This window comes from Armigeres subalbatus, chromosome 2 (genome assembly GCF_024139115.2).
Source record: "Armigeres subalbatus isolate Guangzhou_Male chromosome 2, GZ_Asu_2, whole genome shotgun sequence".
NCBI classification, from domain to species: Eukaryota; Metazoa; Arthropoda; class Insecta; order Diptera; family Culicidae; genus Armigeres; species Armigeres subalbatus.
The window spans coordinates 41,468,326-41,489,539 of NC_085140.1; the positions used below are offsets into that span (position 1 = coordinate 41,468,326).

The 21,214-nt window shown below is 39.6% G+C and overlaps 1 protein-coding gene and 1 long non-coding RNA gene across 3 annotated transcripts in view; one reads left to right on the top strand and one right to left on the bottom strand.

Annotated features, from left to right (window-relative positions):
- The window catches only part of LOC134218487 (glutamate receptor 1), a 552,551-nt gene that overhangs the window by 23,529 nt on the left and 507,808 nt on the right, over window positions 1-21,214 (top strand). The gene's annotated exons all lie outside the window — the stretch shown is intronic.
- Window positions 8,873-10,035, bottom strand: LOC134214306 (uncharacterized). Its single transcript, XR_009979727.1, has 3 exons — window positions 9,340-10,035; window positions 9,127-9,273; window positions 8,873-9,055 (listed from the first exon to the last, which is right to left on the bottom strand). It is a non-coding gene; the product is annotated as an uncharacterized LOC134214306 (long non-coding RNA).

The following is a 21,214-nucleotide window of genomic DNA, read 5'->3' on the forward strand; positions in this document are numbered from 1 at the left end:
GATCTTGTGATAATGGTTCCACATCTTTGCACAACAGCTCTCCTAATCGCTCCCTCGAGCGCTATATTGAACAATAGATTCGAGATTGCATCACCCTGCTTTAATCCATCTAAGGTATCAAATGATGTCGATATTTCATCCGCAACTCTTACACTTGATTTCGATCCGTCCAACGTTATACGAATCAGCTATATCAGTTTCGCCGGAAAACCATGTTCTAGTATCATTTACCATAATTAATTTCGTTTCATCGAATTTTACGCCGCCTTGAAATCAATAAACAGATTACGTGTCTGCAAGTTGTACTCCTGGAATTCAACAAGGATTTGTCTCGGCGAACACCTGCTTGGTATTCGCCGACGAAGGACTCTTCAAGCGGTCTCAATCTCTTTAACAGAATACGGGACATAATTTTGTACGCTGAATTAAGGAGGCTTATTTCGCGATAATTGGTGCACTCCAGTCTGTGCCCTTTCTTAGAGAGAATTTTCGACATAATATGGTGCAGAACTTCATAAAGCTGCTCACTGCCATGTTTGGGAAGTTCAGCCGGAAGCTGGTCCTTCCCCGCAGCCTTATTGTTTTTCAGCTCTATAAGGTACCATCCATAGATTACGTAACGCTTAGAGGGGGAGGAGGTTGCCTGAAGTATGTCAATCCGTACAAAAATGTTTGATGCTTCATACAAAAAATGTGACATAGGGGGGAAGGGGGTTGAAAATGGCCAATTTTTGTGTTACGTAATTAATGGATCTTCCCTAATAACTTTTCTAACCTCATCTTCACAGCTTGTCCATCGTCGCTAATATTTATTCTGTTCACCGATGCACCGTCACTTCCACTATTCAACAAAATCTCCGCACGCCACTTCGGCGCTGTCTTTCTCCGCACGCCTTTGGCAGTGTTATAAAACCTCCGCATATTTTGATCTTCGCATTCGTTAATCTTAATCATACAAATATGATTTGATCATTATGCACTAATCGTTAATCATAGAATTTTACATTTAATCATTAATCACTAATCATATTCACAATTGTATTGAATTTATTCAACAATCATCAATCTTAATCATTGCATACATCGCTTTTATTCATTAATCTTTGATCACAATCCTATAACTTTTATACATTTTGATAACCTTATATGGTAGTCTGAGAAAAAGATTACTTGATTATTGTTCACAAAGCAAATCATACAATTGGGTGATTCATAATCATTAATCATATCTATCGTTGATTATTAATCATACACATATTGTGTCAATATTTAATTACGATCCGTAATCATAGATCATTTGTTGATAATTAAATTCATTAATCATAACAGTTAACCATTGTCAAAAATTAATTTAATCGTTAATCATAATCATTGTCAAAAATAAATTAAACATTACTCATATAGTTGAATGATTTAATCATAACAAGTTTAATTCATCATTGGAAGCTTAATTCGTTAACGCTCTGCTGAAAACAACCTAGCTTACAGCTAGTTACAGTTCCAATTGTTTTATGAAAAATAAATCATTCTTCTAAACAAGTTCTAAAACAAATCTCTATTACCTTGTAGAAATAGCAAATCAAAGTTACACAATATATACACTATACGGCACTAGAATTAACTTCCTTCTTAGCACCCATTAAGTGGATTCACACACTTACTCTTGTGTTCTGAGCACCTTTAGGTGCGTAACGTAAAGGATCTCCACCTGTTCCTGTTGATATCGGATTTAGATGGCATCGTCGATGGGGCTCAGCATTCGTGATCCAGTCGTGAAGCCACCAGGCCCAAGCTGTAAAACGTAGATATCGGTTGATGAGTACTTGCAAATCTATGTTTATTTATTACCAGACTAAGGCCGGAGTGGCCTGGGCAATACATAAAAGTCTTCTTCATTCAGCTCGGTCCACGGCTGCACTTCGCCAACCACGCAGTCTGCGGATGGTCCGCAAATCGGCCTCCACCTTGCTCGCTGTGCACCTCGCTTTTTTGTTCCCGTCGGATCGTTGTCGAGAACCATTTTTACCAAATCTATGTGATCTCTGCTAATATGCCCCAAGTCTCACTGGCGGTTGAGTCTTCAATGTTTGGTGCATTGCTTGGACCCATTGGCTCTCCATGTTTCAAGTTGATTTTGGTCCGACGTTGGCTGGCTTTGGTTTTCGACCTTTTTCACTGTTTGCCCGTCTACCGTGGAGTTGGAGTTGTTCACATCCAACGATTTGATCTGGCGTTGAGTAAAACGTTCGACCAGGTCATTCAATTTACTCTACATGTTGAAGCGCTGTTGCGTTGGTAGAGCAGTATCATCATCTGGATCGAGGTCGTTCGATTGCCTTATGGTGATGGACTGCTAGAGCGGCCCATGATTTCGTCGATTACGATGGGCAACAGTAACAGAGATATAACACATCCATCCTTGTCTCACTCTAGCTATTCCATTTTGCAACTCTTGATTTTGTCTAGACCTCCCTTGCTTCTAAGGACATTCTACATTTTTTTTTGTGATTCGGGACGATCAGGCTTTTCCGTGGCCAATCAGTACCAAATGGAGGGACTCTTGAAATGCATTGATCTACTCCAGGATTATGGAGAATTGCCAACTGGCATATTGTGTCTTTCTCTGACGTCCATGGATTTATCCTAGCTCCAATCAGGCGTCGTGAAATATCATAGAGGAGACGAATATCATCTTGACCCGTCTGCAATCAGCAGCATTTGACTTACTTCTCTAAAGCCGCTTATAGTTGACGGGACTAGTATTTGGCTTCTCTGGAAATGGATCAGCGGAAAGTGGAGACGTTGCCTTCTTGAGTCCACAAGAAAGACATCGCTGACATCGCATTTGACTATCATCCTCTAATTGGCGAGATCCGACAAAGCATTTCCGGGATTCAACGGCGAAGGAGAGGCTCGGGCGACGATTCAACATAGACTGATAAGAAGATCCAGCTGTGAAGAGATAGTTCAATGAAGAACTTGGAACTCGGGTAGTAGATGTTCCGGATGGTGGAAGTTCAGAGCAGAAGTGGGCGGCGAAGAATGATTTTATCAGTGGAAAGAATGGATTACAGATGTAAACCGACAGGAAATTGAGGAGCGTAGATAAGCAAAGAATGAGGAACAGGAAGAATCAGAGGAGTAAAGTACGAATCCCGTCAGAGGGTTGTATCTCTGTACGTGGGAGTCAGGCGCTGCTGCAAACAGGACAGGCGGGCATGGGCGGACTTCCTGACCAATTAAGAAAGGATGGCTGCAGCAACCGGAAATTATTACCTCAATTACTCACTGATTTGGACAGTTGAAATGTTGGTTCAAGCACTTCGGACAGCTTTTTCTAGTCTCAGCGTTCTTTAAAAAAGCAGCCATCCGGATCATGAAATCTAAAGAGGCCCCAGAGTCGATCGGCTGTCGGCGAAAGTGTTCAGGGCTGACCCTAGGCTGTCTGTGCAAATGTTGTAGCATCATTCTGGTGCAGGTCTACAAGTTGGAAGTTTCCTTTTATTTGGTATTTATTGACTAAGAAAGGATTTTTGTTGTCTGATTTGAGAAAATCTGTGTGGCGCCCAAGGATGCCCGGGTTTTCAGGAAGGGTCAGAGCTTTGTATGACCCCATTCGGATAATCGCTGATGTGAGGCAAGGATGCATTTCATCTCCACTGTTACTTCTCATCATCTATAAGATCGTGGTGGGTACGATTAACCGTTTACTCTTTTTTGGGAGCTGACTGTATGCTTCTTTGCGACTGGTCTCACCGTCAACGTCAGCAAGATCAGGTGTTTGAGTGTCAACGGGAACAGCCCCTAGAACTTTGCAGTAGCCGGACAATTGGAGGATTTCAATATCTTCACAGTCTGATATCATATTATGGCGGATTTGGGATCGACATGGAAGTACGAGTCAGAAAGGCTGTAGCCCCACGAGTTTTCGAAATATTTGGAGACCCAACCGGTTTGACTCGCAGATGATGTCTAAAATTTATAATTCGGACGGCCTTACAGCTGGATATCGTGTGCCAAGCAACATAAAAGTCGTAAAATACTGATAACAATAGATGTTCGAGAACGTTGATGGAAATTGGTCGACTAGAGGAGCTTAAATGGAATCTGTAAGAAAGAGTCCCCTTAATATTCGTGACCTGATAGGATATAGAATACTGATATGCTTTTGTTTTCATTTGAAATACTCTTGGCGGCAAATTTATGGTCTGTATATGATATATTTTGTACCAAGATAAAGCCAGTAATGCATAACGTCCGATATTTAAAAAAAATCCTCAAAAACTAGCTTTTTTTAATTCTTTTAAAAAGGGACAAAAACATTTTTTATCGGCCCTATCAGTTTTCTGCTACTCAAATGAAATAGATCGGTATTTTTTTCAGGCAAAAATAGCGATTAGTGTTAAGTTTTTACTTGAAACAAGTGGCTAATTCCAAAAAATGAAGTTTGATAAGGATTCCATCAACATTTCGGATTGTTCCGGTGCAGAATTTTTTTGAAACTTGTTTTCAATTGCGCTGGGAGAAGAAAGGAAGTGCAGTGATAATCGTGAGGGGATATTAAATTGGCACGAACATGCGGATTTTTCTCATATTTTTAGTGCTTTTACTTTACAAGTTAGAACTTGGTCGATAGTTTTCAAATATATCTATCAGCTGAGAATATTACAACGAATAGTGTTATTAAAATCACTCTGTACGACTTGATTAAAGTAAAATTACAATGCGGCCCGCGGGCAGAACTTTTGTTTTGCTTTGATCGTTTCGTACTCAGAGAATTTATTACCAATATCTGTTTATACCCTCAGCAGATAGATCTATTTAAAAGCTTTCGACCAAGTGCTAATTTGTATGGTGAAAGCTAATGTGTATTGTGTTAGAAGTAAACTACGGGAAAAAACGCCCAAAGTGCTGAGCACCACTGATTTACATGGCAAATAACCCCGTAAAGCCTAGTTGTCTAGGGGAAATAAATACCGTGCGGGACCGAAATCCGTACAGCACCGAAGTCCGTCCACCTCATGAGATATCAATAAGTTTCAAGGGGGTTAAAGGTAGTTAATTTAGAAATAATTTATCTTGTCCTGTTCAGATACTTGGCAGTAAGCTTTTAGGGCATAGAAATGGAAAGAAGGCTTTGAGCTTAAAGCAACAAAAATAAAAAACAAATCGCCACCCACCAAACGCGGAGTTTTGCCGCCATTTTGTTTTCGGGTAGAGCATTATTGCACCAAAAGTAACTGTGTCTCTTTGCTAATTGCGAATCATTACATAAGATAAGCGGAATACAAATCGAAGGGATCGCTTCTCAAGGTGCGTATTGAACTATTTACAGTGGTAGTTTAATCAATCAGACTGTTTTATATTTAGTTAAAAAATAGCTGTACGGATTTTGATCCTTTGATTCGAAATCCGTCCACGGTGAACGGATTTCGAGTCAAGAGTAGTTGATTTTATTCATTATTTTATTATGTTTTTCGTAGTTTTAAATGAGTAAATGTGAAACACTTCAAAAGTAGAAGCCTTCATGCTCCTATGTCAATGAAAAACGTTTTATTTACAATCGATTCCTATTTTCTAATGACTATTTCATACACTAAGGTGCTTAAGTGTACGGATTTCGATGCCCCACGGTACGACACTTATATCATTGTAATTCACGTTTTGCTAGTGCGCTATTTACATTGATTTTATTCAAAAACGCGCAACTCTACGTTTTATTCGGGAATAAATCTGGTTTTTAGTGGTCAAATTTTTCTTCGGAAATTGTTTTCCATAGCACTCTTTTCTCAAAATATCCAAAAAGGAGAACAATTTTGCTTAAAAAGAGGATATCCGTTTTTAACGTAAAAGGAGGACATGTCGTTTTCTACTTTAAAACTTCTTGAATTGTATGTTATCGGCACTGATGAAATTTTCAAGTAGAAAACGAAATACGTATCTGTCTGATCTAGTCTTGTCTACACATACACAGCCAGTTCGTGAAAGAATCCAGGAAAGTGATTGATTCGACTACATCTACTACTTTCCCTGTCAATATTTATGTTTCAAACACATCATAAATGTTCAATCATAAAAGAGGCCAGGCCTACTGTACAGCGTTGTTGAGAATCGATTCTTAACTTGATTTAACATTTAACCCATAAAACGGGGACACCTTATAGCTAATGCTCCGTTTACATTATTAGGTGAATGATAATAAATTTATTGGGAGTGACTAAGCTAAGATGATTAATGTTCACTCCTTGAGTCCTCAACATCTTGGGATAGGACACAGTTTTTAGTCTAGTGCTCTGGCGTATACACTGATGAACAACGGTATTTGTATAAATTCATACAGATGACTATAAAAACATGTCTATCAGTGTCTATTTATTAGTGTACAGTAGTGTACAGCCTAGGCTCAAGCGCCATTACTCTCCCTCCGTAATGAGAATAAAAGAAACAAAAACAATGAAAAACAAGCAAAAAAAACATACGGCGATAAAAATATGCAATATACACTTACACCAGCTCCGTATTTTCGAGGAAATAGAAAACGAAATACAAAAGTCAACATAATGGAAGTAAACTGCGATATTTGAGTAAAATTTCCCCTGCGGCGTTAAAAGCAATTTAATTAGCTTATAAATGTACACACCAAAATGAAACTCATTCTACATACAATACCAATATTAATTAATAACAAGTCATAATTTCACATCAATTTGTCGTTTCGGTCTCGAATAAACAACACGCAAATTTACAGCATTTCCACAAATTGACCTACGCAAATAAAGCAAATGAAAAAAACTTCCCCCACAGTAATAAAATATCTTCAGGCAATCTTATGATTCCCGGAATCCACGGAGCACTTCCAACCGCAAAAACTGGCGATTGTAACGACATCCAAACTTCACCGCAGGCAGATCGCCCGCCATGCTTCAATCATTACCGCTGGGATGTGATTTCACACGAAAACGAAAACCGTCGTCGACGGTCCTCATTGTCGTCGTCAATGTCGATGACGACGGTAATGACAGTAAAATGACACCCACTCTACCGTACATCCCGGCCTATGTTCCCGGTTTAGTGGTGGCGGTGTCCACGGGTGGCACCACCACCGACCGACTGTCGGAATGCGAATCTGGGGCCCTGCGAATCCAGCAGCCCTAACGAAGCATGCCAAGTTTAATGAGACGAGCACGTCGATGTGAGGGGGGGGAACTCCACCGGAATCCACTCCATCACCGCACACCAGCTCGTCCCGGCCGGGCCGAACAGACTGAAGAAATGTCGCCCTACTTTCTTTGAGGGATATTGACTCACCGAGCTGTTGAATATATTTTGTAGGGAAATGTGTTTGCTCACAATTATCTTGACAGGTGTGGGTGCTTCGAAGTGGTATGATGTCAGCAAGGACAAGGTGTCAACCAGATTGTGTCGGAGCCATTCATTGTATGGGATTGGGAAGCTGGAGGTTGTTTGCCTTACTACTGTGGCGCTGACATACTGCGGGCCATTCCGGGCAAAGGTCGTCAAAGAACAAGGCTCGGGGTTGATTAACTATTGCTTCACACGCAAACCACACACAATAGTGGGTGAGTGAATGAAAATGAGGCGCGATGAACAGTAATCACTTGGCGTCAATTAGTACACACTTAAGGGCCGATGTCCACGTAGCGGTTTTTCAAGCTGCGTTGACGCAGCGTTACTCGGCGTTGAATCAGGCTATGAATGCACACAACAAGCGGTAATTTGCCGCAAAACTTCAAACGTCAAACCAATCTGTCACGCCAAATGTCATCCGCCTGCCAGCTGTTCGTCAGATTGTCATTTTCCATTCTGTTCCAATATGAATCGAGTTATCGATTCACATAAAGACATCAAACGTGAAGTATTTAAAGAATTACAAATATAAAAATTTGATTTTGATTTGTATGAAGCTGATTGCCCCCGAACAAGAATCAATGTGTAATGCTATTAAAAACATGTCATTAGCTTTTACATATTGCTTTTTGCATTGAAACTTTTCGTTTCGTCACTGAAACCATTGACACTTGTCTTCAGCGACTGCTTCCGCGATAGAGCATTTACACATTTTATTCACTCATACATGTATATTACTGTCAAAATGTGCATTTGACAATTAAATTTTCAGCAAAAAGCTCTATTTTTGACACCGGTGCACTCACACAACCAATCGACATCAGTTGCCAAAAAATCAGGAGTACCAACTTGACGACTATCTCCTTGTCGCCGAGTCTGGCGCTGAGTGCTGGGCGCGGAAACCCAAAGGTTGGAATAAAATTTTGGGGCTTATGCGCAATACCTACACCGAAAAAAATCTTTATATTGAATATATTTGTCGCACACATAAATTTTTGCAATTTGGCGACCGAAATATATGCAATTTGTACCCACACATAAATTCAATAACTGCATATTAGAGACCACACATACATTTTATTTGATTATAGATTATATTTGTACTTCGCGTGGAGAGTGGTTATGTGTGCACTAATTAGAATCATGAATTGAATTAATGGATTTTTGCCAATAAAAATGTGTGGAATTTTTGTAGTGTATATGATGGCAGACTAGAGCAAATAACTCAGTATTATCCCAAAATAAAAAGTTCAATTGATACTATCTAGTAGAGAGTAGAAAAATCAATTCACTGTTGATTTAAAAGTCACCCCGAGTCACCCATTATCTACTTCTAAAATGAAAAGTTCGAACTTCCGAAATTAATTGTAGAGCTGTGAAATTGAAATCATGCCACACAATCCGAAAGCACGTTTTCAATACAGAGAGGCAAAAATTTGGCATTGATTTGCTTTATCCCAATATATTTTCTACAATTTATAACAAATAATTATTGTTATAATTTCATAATGTTCTTTATTCTTTATTTCCAACTTAAATTTATTACTTCATAGGAGTAGATTAATCTTGAATAATTGTGGATCCAGACATTTAATTGTTCTTATCTTGAATCCATCATATGTTGTCTTTGGGGTACGATTCTTTATTGATTTAATTTATCGGCTAAATAGCGACGAATCACTTTGTTCTGGAATAAAAATTCATTAAACATACTGATACAGATACTGCAGCCGATTTTCACTCCACTGCAACACGGACCGATCGCAATAGCGATTGCCCACAACACTAGAAGAGTCGCACTGATCCCGGAGTCTTACTGTGGCTCGCCTCCATCCCATCATGTGGTCCCGTTTCTTTTTGCAATTGCAATCCACATTGTTTGACGACATCCTTCCGTCAACATTCCTAAAAACATGTTTATCTATCAGCAATAGAAAAGCTAACATATAGGAATCTCAGTATCGAACTTACATTTATTATTTTTCCCATGGAACTGGTATCGCCTGCCTTGGTGTATACAGGGTCCCACGGAATACACTTTGTTGGTTGAATTTTGCCTGCTCCGTCATTCAGTCCAAAACTGTCACATCGCCGTCTGTTCGGAAATCAATTTATTCTGATAAAGTTGGTACAATCAACGTCACTATCGCGCACATATTTCGGTTGACTTTAACACTATTCGCCAGCCTGGGATGTTTGCTTGTCACTTCTTTCCAAAAGTGTGTTGATCACGGCTGGTATTAACATAGGAGCGAAAGGAACACTTGCTGCTCCGAACTATTACTAGCACTATTATTTAAAGAAGTTAGATTTGAAACGTTTTGTTATTTGCAAACTAATTTGCGAAACCAAAATGAACTGATTTGCGAAGTATTTTTGTTTGTTTTGATTTCGCTCTGACAGATTCTTTCTGCAGATTTTCCCATTAGAAATCTTGTTGGAAAGAAAAAGAATAGAGAAATGTCAAAAAAATACTCGCGTGCACGCTGCGTTCCTGTGGGGAAAAGCGGTGACTTTGCGGTAGCTTTCGCCGCAAATGAGACGCGAGTCGACGCCGCGTTAACGCAAGTGCGTGTGCATGATTCTATGTGATGTTGGGTACTTCCTACCGCAAATGCGTGGACGCCGCGTGCACGCAAGTTCAAAACCGCTACGTGGACATCGGCCCTAAGTTGGATAGTTTTAGACGCAATCTCAGATTTTGGAAGGTGACGGGGAGGTCAGATAGGCGTTATGGCTTATATGATGCTTGCAAAATACCAAGGAAGTGGTTGAAAAGGATGCACAGTAGAGTGATTCAAATTTTGACTTTTTGGCTCCCCGATGCTTAAATGATTGCATTTCCCATTTTAATGATACTTCCAAATTTTGAGCTAATTTCGATGTAATTTGAGTGAGCACGAACAGTTTGAAGTTTGTATGAAAATCACTATGAAAACAGTAACTTTTATGGAAAGCCGTTCCCAACTCTTCCCATTAAGCTCCAAAAATATATGATAACATTGACAACATAGGAAATTTAACAAGGTAGCGGATCGTCTTTGTTGCGAAACGTTTTGACGCTTGCAAGAAAAGATATTGAGAAAATACTGAATCGTGGGAAATTCAATTTAACACGTAAAAGAATAACATCAATATCAATAATGAGCATTTTTGTTTCTTTGGTTTCTTGACTTTCAAACGACAAATAGCTTCGCAACAGCAACTGCCTTTCAGCTTAGGAAGTATTCTATTTAATCAACGTGTTGATTACCATTAAATAGTTCATGGGCAACCTCACGGAACGATGTTTCACATAAAGGTCAATTTTCACAGTAATTTGCATGCAAACATCAAATGACGAGGGCACAATCTAATTACATCCAAATTCACTAAAAATTATCAAGGAGGATTATCAAAATGGCAAATGCAATCGTTTAAGCATAGGGGAGCAAAAAAGTCAAAATTTGAATCACTCTAATGCACAGGGTCTTCTTTTTATTGTTATTCTTCTTCAATGGCTATACGTTCCACTTGGAACTTGGCCTCCGTTTTCAGCTTAGCTCCATCTTACATCTTGTTGTTCCATGTCTCGGTGATTTTCTCGGCCTATATAAATCACAATAAGGCAATGTGCGCATGAAATACATTGTCAATACTTAGTATACGAGAAAGGCAAAAATAATTGTTACAATCTGATATTCATTTGAAATAATTTCCTTATGTTCCGTCAAATTAGCATATTTCCAGCATTCTTTTTATAGTTGATTTCATTGGATTGCTGATTAATGATTTATTATTTCAGACCCAATCCGAAGCACCTCCGAGACTCCCATGATTAACTGTCTCACTGTACGCACACTTTCGTGGAAAATAAAGAGAAACCTAACCAACTTTGTTTTACCTTTTTTTCCATGGTGCTTATCTCGCGCTGAAGATAACATGCGGGACAGATAACCACTTGGTTATTAATAAGCCAATTTTTAAATAATGTTGAGGTTAATCACGTTTTATGTGCAGAACACAGTACAACATAACAACACAACATATCGTCATCTATAAACAATGATAACATATTAAAAATCGTTCGACAACTGCACTGTTCTCTCAACAAACATGGATGTACAGTCTACAGTGTACAGTGTACAGGTATATACACAGCAAATAGTTTTGAAAATTCAGTTACGTGTGAATTTGCCGCAATCTCGATAAACGAATTAACATTCGATATTAAATCATATTTGACTGTTGCGTTTATTTACATGCTTCAAATATGTGAATGGAAATACTTTCAAAATCACAATATATTTTTTCTGTGTAGGTATTATATCGTAACTAATGAAGCTATAGTCGGTAAAATAATTCATAACACACCTTTCCAGGGTGTACCTAACGGGTGGCCTCTAAAAAACGGGAACGACTTCAATAGTTTTCTATCAGAACAATAATCCTTTCACAGAAATATAATTCTATGTGAATAAATCTTATAGAATAATTCTTTAGAATTGTCGCACACACGTTTTAGGTTGGCGAAGTATGTACATATAAAGCATCGTTCCTCGACGAAAGTTTAAAAATAGATTCTATGTAGATACCAAGTTCTTTTTTATCGTGACCAGAGACCTAATGCAATGGCTTGCTATATTGACTTAATGCAATCTGTGCATGGGCCTCAGCTTAATTCAATCTGTGCATGGAATTCTTGCAAGATTGTCATAAAATCATGCATTCTCTGGTTAGGTGTACAGAATCGGTATTGCGGTATTTCGAAAAATTTCGTTTCAGGTGGTTCGAAACGAAATTCCGCGGAATTTCGCGGAATTTGAGCATGGCGAAATCTGATTTCTTGATTTCGTTTCGTTAATTTGCATAAATTTCGCCATCAAAAACTAGCTTTTAACGAAATTTAACGGAATTCCGCGGAATTTCTAAACTAATGTCAACTCATATCATACTTTAAATTACTCAAAATTTCGGCTGCGCCGCTGAAAAAAATCATATAGGTTGTTTTTTAATTTTGTTGCCTATATATTGACACCTACTATTTACGTAACCCCATTCCGAGTCGATAAATAAGAATTTTCTTCTAGAAAACGTCTTCAGTGTTTTGTTGGAAATGTTCAACAGAAAACGAAAAGCATCTTTTACTTATTTTTTTGGGTTATCATATTTTTAACGAAAATGCTTCGGATTTAACGCAACATTTAGTACGTCAGGCTTAGAGTGTAAATGTTAGTTATAAGAATTAGTTATTCTGATAAATTTGTGCAGGCAAAGTCGTGAATTCCTATAGCGCCCTTGACGAAGTCTTTTCTGGGCGCCTCTTTCGAACTAAAGGCCTTCACCTCCACTTAGGCCTTAATATGGATTGAATCCCAAAAAGAAAGAACAAGTCTCTCACTTATCATCTCTGTATACATATACGATATGTAGCATACCGCGAGAGACTTTTTTCGCAAGCTGTCATGATAGAGAACTTATTCGGGTATAGCATCCCCATGATAAATTTCTTTTAGAAATCTCCAAATGCGGGGAGCATGATGCATTTCAACTTGTTCTACACAGCTGTGCAGTAACCAACACGAAACTCCCGTTACGCTGGGATATGGATACTCTGAAGTAGTGCGTAACGGTGTAAATCCGGTCATATCGCCAGGCTCGATACAACACTGAAACTGACAATATGACGTCCCTAACCCCAAATCCCAAGGTGTCAGGCGACCCGTGCTGAGGGGTGAAACAATTAGCCAGGCAGTTAACGGAGCCTGTAATGCTGGGTAGATACTCTTCGTGTTGCATTACGGAGTAAGATCTACCACACTGTGCTCTAGTTCTTACTATTCTTGTTAATACTTATGAGTGATGGTCGAAGAGTATGGAACGACTATAATTTGCTTTTAGGTGACCCATTTTTTGCGCCTTTTGGATGGAGTCAATGGAGTAAATTGTAAAAACGTAACTCAATCTAAGGCTGGTTTTTGAAGCCGACGACAGGAATCTCCTAGCTTCAGAGCGCTGATTAATTAGGAAAGAAGCGGATACGAATTTGGTGGATCTGCTGAACCCTCTGACTAATTAGCGTTCTGTGTAAAGGTGAGATTCGAAAAACAATGCGAGAATCACCATTTTTCTGTGAGGGCTGCCTATCCGATTCTGTTTTTTTGCACTTGTATACAAGTTTGATAAATATGTTATCATGGCTTGTTATGATTCGGAACAGTTTTTGCCTCTCTTTCATCGTTGTTCGTTATCTATTGAGAGCGATTTCTGCAAACCCTGGGCCTTAACCAGGTTTAAGCGTATGAGCAAGTAACGTTCAAGAGTTAAGCAAGCATGAAGAAGGCCCTAATAAAAACAAAATGTGTAACATTTCACATTCAAATTACAATTTGATTCTAACCGAAAGCAAGAGTAAAATTTCTAAAAGATTGAAGATGCTACATATAACTCATATGTGATATAACAGTCAATATTCAGCGAATAAACTAAATATATATACAGTCCTTAAGAAGGTTTGAAATTTTGTCATATTGTTTGACTCTTTGAAAAATATGTTTGTAACATTGCAGAGCCATAGGTACTTCTAGATACGGCTAATACGGCAGCCATCATTACAACGGTTTCTAATGCAGCACATAGTTACTCTTCACAAGTCCTGCTGGCTACGGCAGTCATCGTTATGGTGGACAACGATGGTAACCAGCATCTGGTACGTGCTCTTCTAGATTCCGGCTCAGAGAGCAATTTTCTAACCGAACGGTTGTGTCAGCGTATGAAGGTGACTCGAGATAAGGTGGATATCTCAGTCCTTGGCATCGATTCTATGGCAATTCGAGCTATGGTGCGCTCGCGAGTCTCCCCATTCTCGCGAGAGCTAGACTTCCTTATCTTACCAAAGGTAACGGTCAACCTTCCGACGATTTCTGGGCAATTCCGAGCGGGATCGAGTTGGCGGATCCTGCATTTTTCGAGTCGAAAGGGGTGGATATCGTGCTCGGGATTGAGTCGTTCTTCGACTACTTTGAGACAGGCAGGCGGATTTCACTAGGTGAACAGCTACCAACACTCAACGACTCGGTCTTTGGATGGGTGGTTTGCGGTGGTGCGTCAGTTTCGCACAACACTCTACAAATAAGCTGTAATATATCAACTTCCGAGGGGCTGGACTCTCTTTTGGAACGTTTTTGGCAAAGTGAGGAACTCAGTTCAGAAAGGGCATATTCTCTAGAGGAGCGACGTTGTGAGGAGCTATACCAGCACACAGTTCATCGTGAGCAGGATGGTCGGTACACCATTACACTTCCAAAGAACGAAGAGATTCATTCGGGCGAATCGTGGGCCATCGCCAACCGGCGTTTTCAGGGTACAGCAGATTAGCACGGGATTCCAGTCTTCGAGAGCAATATACCACATTCCTGAATAAATATATCGCTATGTGTCACATGAGAAAGATTGATCATGCTGCTCAGACAACGGTCCAACGATGCTATTTGCCGCATCATCCGGTGGTTAAAGAGGCATCAACCACCACCAAGGTACGAGTAGTGTTCGATGCTTCCTGCAAGACGGCATCAGGAGTCTCATTGAACGATGTTTTGCTGTTGGGGCCAGTGATACAGGAGGACTTAAGGTCGATAATTTTGCGAAGCCGTACACGACAAATCATGTTGGTGTCCGATGTGGAGAAAATGTTTCGCCAGATCAATATTTGCGAAGCAGATAGGCCGCTCCAATCCATTTTGTGGAGATCTTCTCCGATTGAAGAAGTTGGGGCATATGAACTCAACACCGTGACGTATGGTACCAAGCCAGCTCCTTTTTTAGCCACACGTACGGTTAAACAACTGGCAGAAGATGAGAGAACCCGGTTTCCATTAGCAGCACGGGCTGCTGAAGAAGATGGATGACGTTATCACTGGAGCGGACGACGTGGCAACTAAGCATATGCGGTATTTCGAAAAATTTCGTTTCAGGTGGTTCGAAACGAAATTCCGCGGAATTTCGCGGAATTTGGGCATGGCGAAATCTGATTTATTGATTTCGTTTCGTTTCGTAAAATTACAAAAATTTCGCTTGAAAAAACTAGCTTATAACGAAATTTAACGGAATTCCGCGGAATTTCGAAACAAATTTAGACTTAAACCAAACTGTCTCGGAAGTCGTGTATTATCAAAAGTTTTGGCTGCGCCGCTGAACAAAATCATAAATTCAATCAAAGTTAATTGCCTATTTCCGGGGATTAAACCATCCGACTAGGACATTAATTTACAATGTTGTGGAAACTCATATGTGAATATGTACGGCATGTGGAAGATTTTGATTTGGAAAATGTATTGGAGGTAACCACTTTCCCTTCGATGGGACTCGAACCCATGACCCTACAGTACGCTAGATTGGTGCTTTAACCAACTAAGCTACGAAGGACCTCCGTCGGCCTTCGCAACCTAGCGGCTACTGAACGAGCTCGAGATTCCCAAATTGGACGCATAGTCAAATCACTCGCAATCCATTTCTCAAGTCAACACTTCCATATGTGTATAGTACACGTTCACATTAGAGGAGCGTGAGTATTTAGAATGTCTGGCAGGCTGTACACATTCTTCATCAGCAACTGTACTGATCAAGTGAGGTTGTGTAAGCTATTTGCCAGTCGGTCGTCAAGCTCAGACCCGACCGCATTGCGTAGGCAAGAGCACGCAACTCAGGTTCAGTTCAATCAAAGTTGATTGCCTATTGCCGGGTTGACTTGAGAAATGGATTGCGAGTGATTTACCTCCAATACGCGAGTGATTGGTTACCTCCAATACATTTTCCAAATCAGTTATGTGGAAGTAACGTACATATTCACATATAAGTTTCCACGAAAAATCATAAAGCTGTTTTCAAAACTTAATGTTATAAAAAATTTTTCTACTACAAAATTCCATTCTGAGTCAACAAGTATGTACGTATTCAGATTTCTTCAATAAAACGTCTTCGGTGTTTCGTTAGAAATATACAACAGAATATGAAAAATATCTTTAACTATTCTATCCCATTTTTTTAAAGTGATCCGACTCAATATTTAAGACGTCAGGCTCAGAGTGTAAATGTAATCAGATATGAATCAGATCAGTACAACTTTGTCAAAGAGGCAAAGTCGTGACGTGGATTCCTGAGGCCCCTGTAAAGTATTTTTAGAGCACCTCTTTTCTATTAAAGGCCAACTTCTTCACCTCTTATGCCTCAACAGATTTAAGCGCATGACTAAGCACCGTTTAAGAGTTAGGAAGGCCCTAAGGAAAACATAAAATGAAGCACATGATTGTGTGTTCTATTGATTTGAACCAAGGTATTCGTCTTCGAGTTTTCAAAATAACTTCGTCCACAATAAATATTTAGTCGCTTACCAAGGTGGCTTCATATGAATTATCTTTTCAACAAACTAAAGATTCCTTTCCCGTGACGCTCATGGAGATACAGAGCATTCCAATTGACTGTAAGGGCGTAACCGGCTCATACTGTTCATAGCAGCTGTTTCTTGCACTTAATTGAAGTCGGTTGAGGATAAAAATTCGACAACAATTTTTGCATGCCTTATATGCACAAACGCATAAACAAGGACAAAAAGACAATAGGTTGGTTCCTCGAGTTGATTGTATATAAGACTATGGGTTTCCGAAAAAGGTTGAATTTGGAAGGAAATGGTAGCCTTTTGGTACAACTTTTTGTATGAGAAAGGAAAAATTATTTCTTTATACCTGGCAACTGCTGCCGTAAAAACTTTGCGATAACATTTCTGAAATGCAATTTGAAAGACATACACTGACTGGTGGAAATAAGTATAAAGACAAGCTCGATTTTCATACAAAATGGCCATGTTGGGAGGTCAAAATCTCGATTCTTAGTGATTCGATTGGGCTGATTTTTTGCCAGTAGCCCTAAAATGACATGAATTTTCATTCAATGATGCATATTTTCTGCTTATACGCGTTTCCGTTGGAAATAATTATAAAGACTGTTCTGTAGTATGGAGCCCCATATAAAAAAGTGGTGTCTTTATATTTATTTCCAGATTCGGTCAAAATTAATAGAACTGTTTCAAATGTACTCAAAGATCGAGGACTGTACGTCCCTGATGACGACTGACAACTTGTTCTTCTCGGAGGCATTCCTCCAACGTTACCTGGATAAATGGCAACCGGACAATGCAACGATCATTGGATATACGACATGGACAAAACGAACACAATGGACTCACGACGAGATGGACCAGCAACGACAACAACAATGTATAAAGGAAAAATCTAAAAATAGATTCTGTGTGGATTCTGGCTGCAGAATACCACAGTAGATCTCGGCACAGTAGCGGTTAAGTAACACAGAGTGCCTACCAAATAAATAAAGGAATAAAAAAAATCCTTTGTCTTTATACATATTTCCGGCGGTAAATCTTTGTGCATTTTAAAAAGGGGATTTGTCTAGCGCGCAAATGTGTGCTATTAACAATTCTCTATCTGCGCATATTATATTTTCATATTATGGTTTTGATTAAGCTCAATTCCAAAAAAACACGCTGATAAATGAATATGAAGTATGCTTCAGGATAATCACATAAGTCCTAAATGAAATAAGGTTTTAAATAGAATTTAAATCAGAAAAAAATCCCACATTTCCTATATTTTTATATACATACTTACTTATATAAAGCTGAACTGATATAAAATTGATCAGATTCGGGAGCACCCACTCCACGATGAATTCCTTTGAAAGCGGCACAAATGCTGGGATATTGCCTTATCGCCAATGGTGAACGGGAACACGGCGAATTATCACAGACTGCTTCTTCTGTTACCAAAAATTCAATTGGTCGCAGAGCTGATATTAGACTTTGAGAAAATGAAATCAGAATTGCGTACATAATGTAAAATCAATTCAATAAAAATTCCGCGGAAAAAAATTGAAATTTCGTTTCGTTTCGAAAAATTTCGAATTAAATGGACCTTGATTTCGTATCGTTTCGAAGTCTCGAAAGTAAATATATATTTCGTTTCGTTTCGTTTCGAATCAACACAGACATTTTAAATTTCGTTTCGTTTCGTTTCGTTAGGAAAAAGTGTCTTATCGCATACCCTTAGTGGCAACTGCTGTAATTCTCCGAAATCAACTAGATGAAATGATGGTTAACGGTGGATTCCGGCTAAGAAAGTGGGCTTCCAACAATTCCAAGGTGCTGGAAGGTATTTCTCCAGAAGATCTGGCAATTTCACAGTCGGTGGAGGGTAATCTTGGTTCCGATACCTCAGTAAAAACTTTAGGACTAACTTGGGTTCCAAAATCAGATGTTCTGAAGTTCCAATTTGCAATTCCCGCAGTGGAAGAGAGGAAGGAGTATACAAAACGACAAGTTCTGTCCGTAATTGCTACACTATTCGACCCATTAGGGCTACTGGGAGCTGCGATCACCACTGCAAAGGTATTTATGCAGCAGCTATGGTCTGTCCAGGATGGAAATGGACAAAGGCTTGATTGGGATCATCCACTTCCTCCCACGGTGGGTGAGACTTGGAAGGAGCTGCAAGTTCAATTACCAGCGTTTAACCTTATTACAATCGATCGATGTGTCATCATACCTGGTGCGAAAACGGTGGAAATACACTGCTTTTCCGACGCTTCTGAGAAAGCTTTCGGATCATGTGTTTATGTGAGGAGTGAGAATGTCGATGGGGCGGTATTAGTACGGCTTCTAACCTCGAAATCACGAGTAGCACCCTTGAAATGCCAGTCGATACCGCGGCTAGAACTGTGTGGAGCACTACTAGCAGCTCAGCTCTACGAGAAGGTTCAAGCGTCACTAAAATCTACGATGACCAGCTACTTTTGGACCGATTCGACCTGCGTACTTCGTTGGATTCAAGCTTCTCCAACCACGTGGACTACATACGTGGCAAACAGAGTGGCGAAAATACAAACTATTACCGAAAGGGGTCACTGGAGACACGTACCTGGGGTGGACAATCCAGCTGATCTCATATCCCGGGGAATTCCGCCAGAAGCAATCGTAGCAAACCGGTTCTGGTGGCAAGGTCCAATGTGGTTGGAACTAGGATCAGAATTTTGGCCAAAAGCACCAACAACCTTTGATGAGGAAGGTGAAGATGAAAGACGGCGGACGGTAGTTGCAAGCTCGGCGTCACCATATTCAGAATTTAGTGACCGGGATCACTTGGGCGACGAGCCTACGCACAAATTTAACTTGTCTAGTTTTTTAAGTATACAAATATATATGTAAGTGTGCAAGAGAAAAACCGTTGTCGGACGAAAAGAGACAGACGACACAACGCCGGAGGTAAATCATTCAGAAAGCACTTTTTATTGCCCAACTTTTCTTGAGCCTTAATTGAAGAAGTCGACTTACTTTACAGTATATCACGGAGAAGAGGGCCTTAAAAACATGACAAATCGTGACAAATCATATCTCGCGCATAGTTTCATAAGAGCGTAACTACATTGATCGATTTCTCTTCATAGATTTTTTCTTTCGTTAAAAACGCAAAAGATTCAAAGTTACAATCATGATTGTTGCTTCTGAAGAAATATGCAACCATCCTTTACCACCTCAAACTATAAAATCCGTAGCAAACTGTCTAAATTCGCTGCAATGTTAAAAAGAAATCATCGAAGAACAGATATCGATTAATGCAGTTACGCCCTTATGATCATAAGCGCGAGAAATACAAATTTAAAATGGTTAGCCACCTCTGAAGTGGATCGGTAGATGATCGGATTCGCTATCGAGCCTTGGGTAACTCGTGCTTATTGTATTGCGGATTTATTTAGCTCATCTTTAGTACACCCGATTCTTTTTTACACGGGGGATGCGTTCCGTGTAAAAAAAGTTTTCAATTCAAAATTTGAAAATCCATGTAAATTTTTTTTTATGATTTCTCGACAAACCATGGAAAATGGAGCAACTTTGCAAAAATTTTGTATGGGATTTTTTTTACACGGCCGTGTAAAAAAAATCCGTGTAAAAACAGAATCGAGTGTATACTTTAGCATAATCAATTAGTTTTAAGGTGAAATAAGGGTTCTAACAGAATTTTATTCGTTATGTGCTCGTCACGAGAAGAATTCTTTTTAAACCGCTTCCATAATATGCTTCATCTGTTTTTTTTTTTCCAAGTTCGTTTATTTGGTAGGCTCAGGCGTGTATAACACTTTACGGAGCCATGGTTCTTTGTGATATATACAATCAATATCATTTAATTTTTCAGTTAGTAAGAGAGGGGTAGAAGCCAGCGTACTCGTGGTGACTCGAGGTTAGTTTACAATGTTTAAGGATGGACAGGGCTAAGGATTTGGGATCAGGGAATTTCAGCTTCTCATCCGGGTATTTGGCGTCAGGGACGATGTGGCGTGTCGTCGTGCTCGAGGAATGGTTCGACTGGGAGCATCTTCCGGATGGCAGAGTTATGGTGCTCTACGGAACAGAGAGCAGAGACTAAACACAAAAAAAAAAACTTTGAAGAAAGAAAAAAAAACTATTAGATTTTGATATCAGAAGCACAAAGAAAACTATAAATGGCCTGCATATAGACCACATCACAATCTCCCAAAACACCTCGAACTTCCCTCTCGGGCCACTAAGGTATCCAATAATTGCTCTCTGGAGGCGTCATTTTCCGAGCAGAACCAAACTACGTGATCGATGTCATCATAACCGGCTCCGCACCTGCATAAGTTGCTATCGACAAGGTTTATCCTGTACAGATGTGCGTTTAGTGAATAGTGATTAGACATAAGTCTCGACATCATGCGAATGAAGCCTCGACTTAAGTCCTCACCTCTGAACCACGCTCGCCCAGAAACTTTTGGAACTATAGAA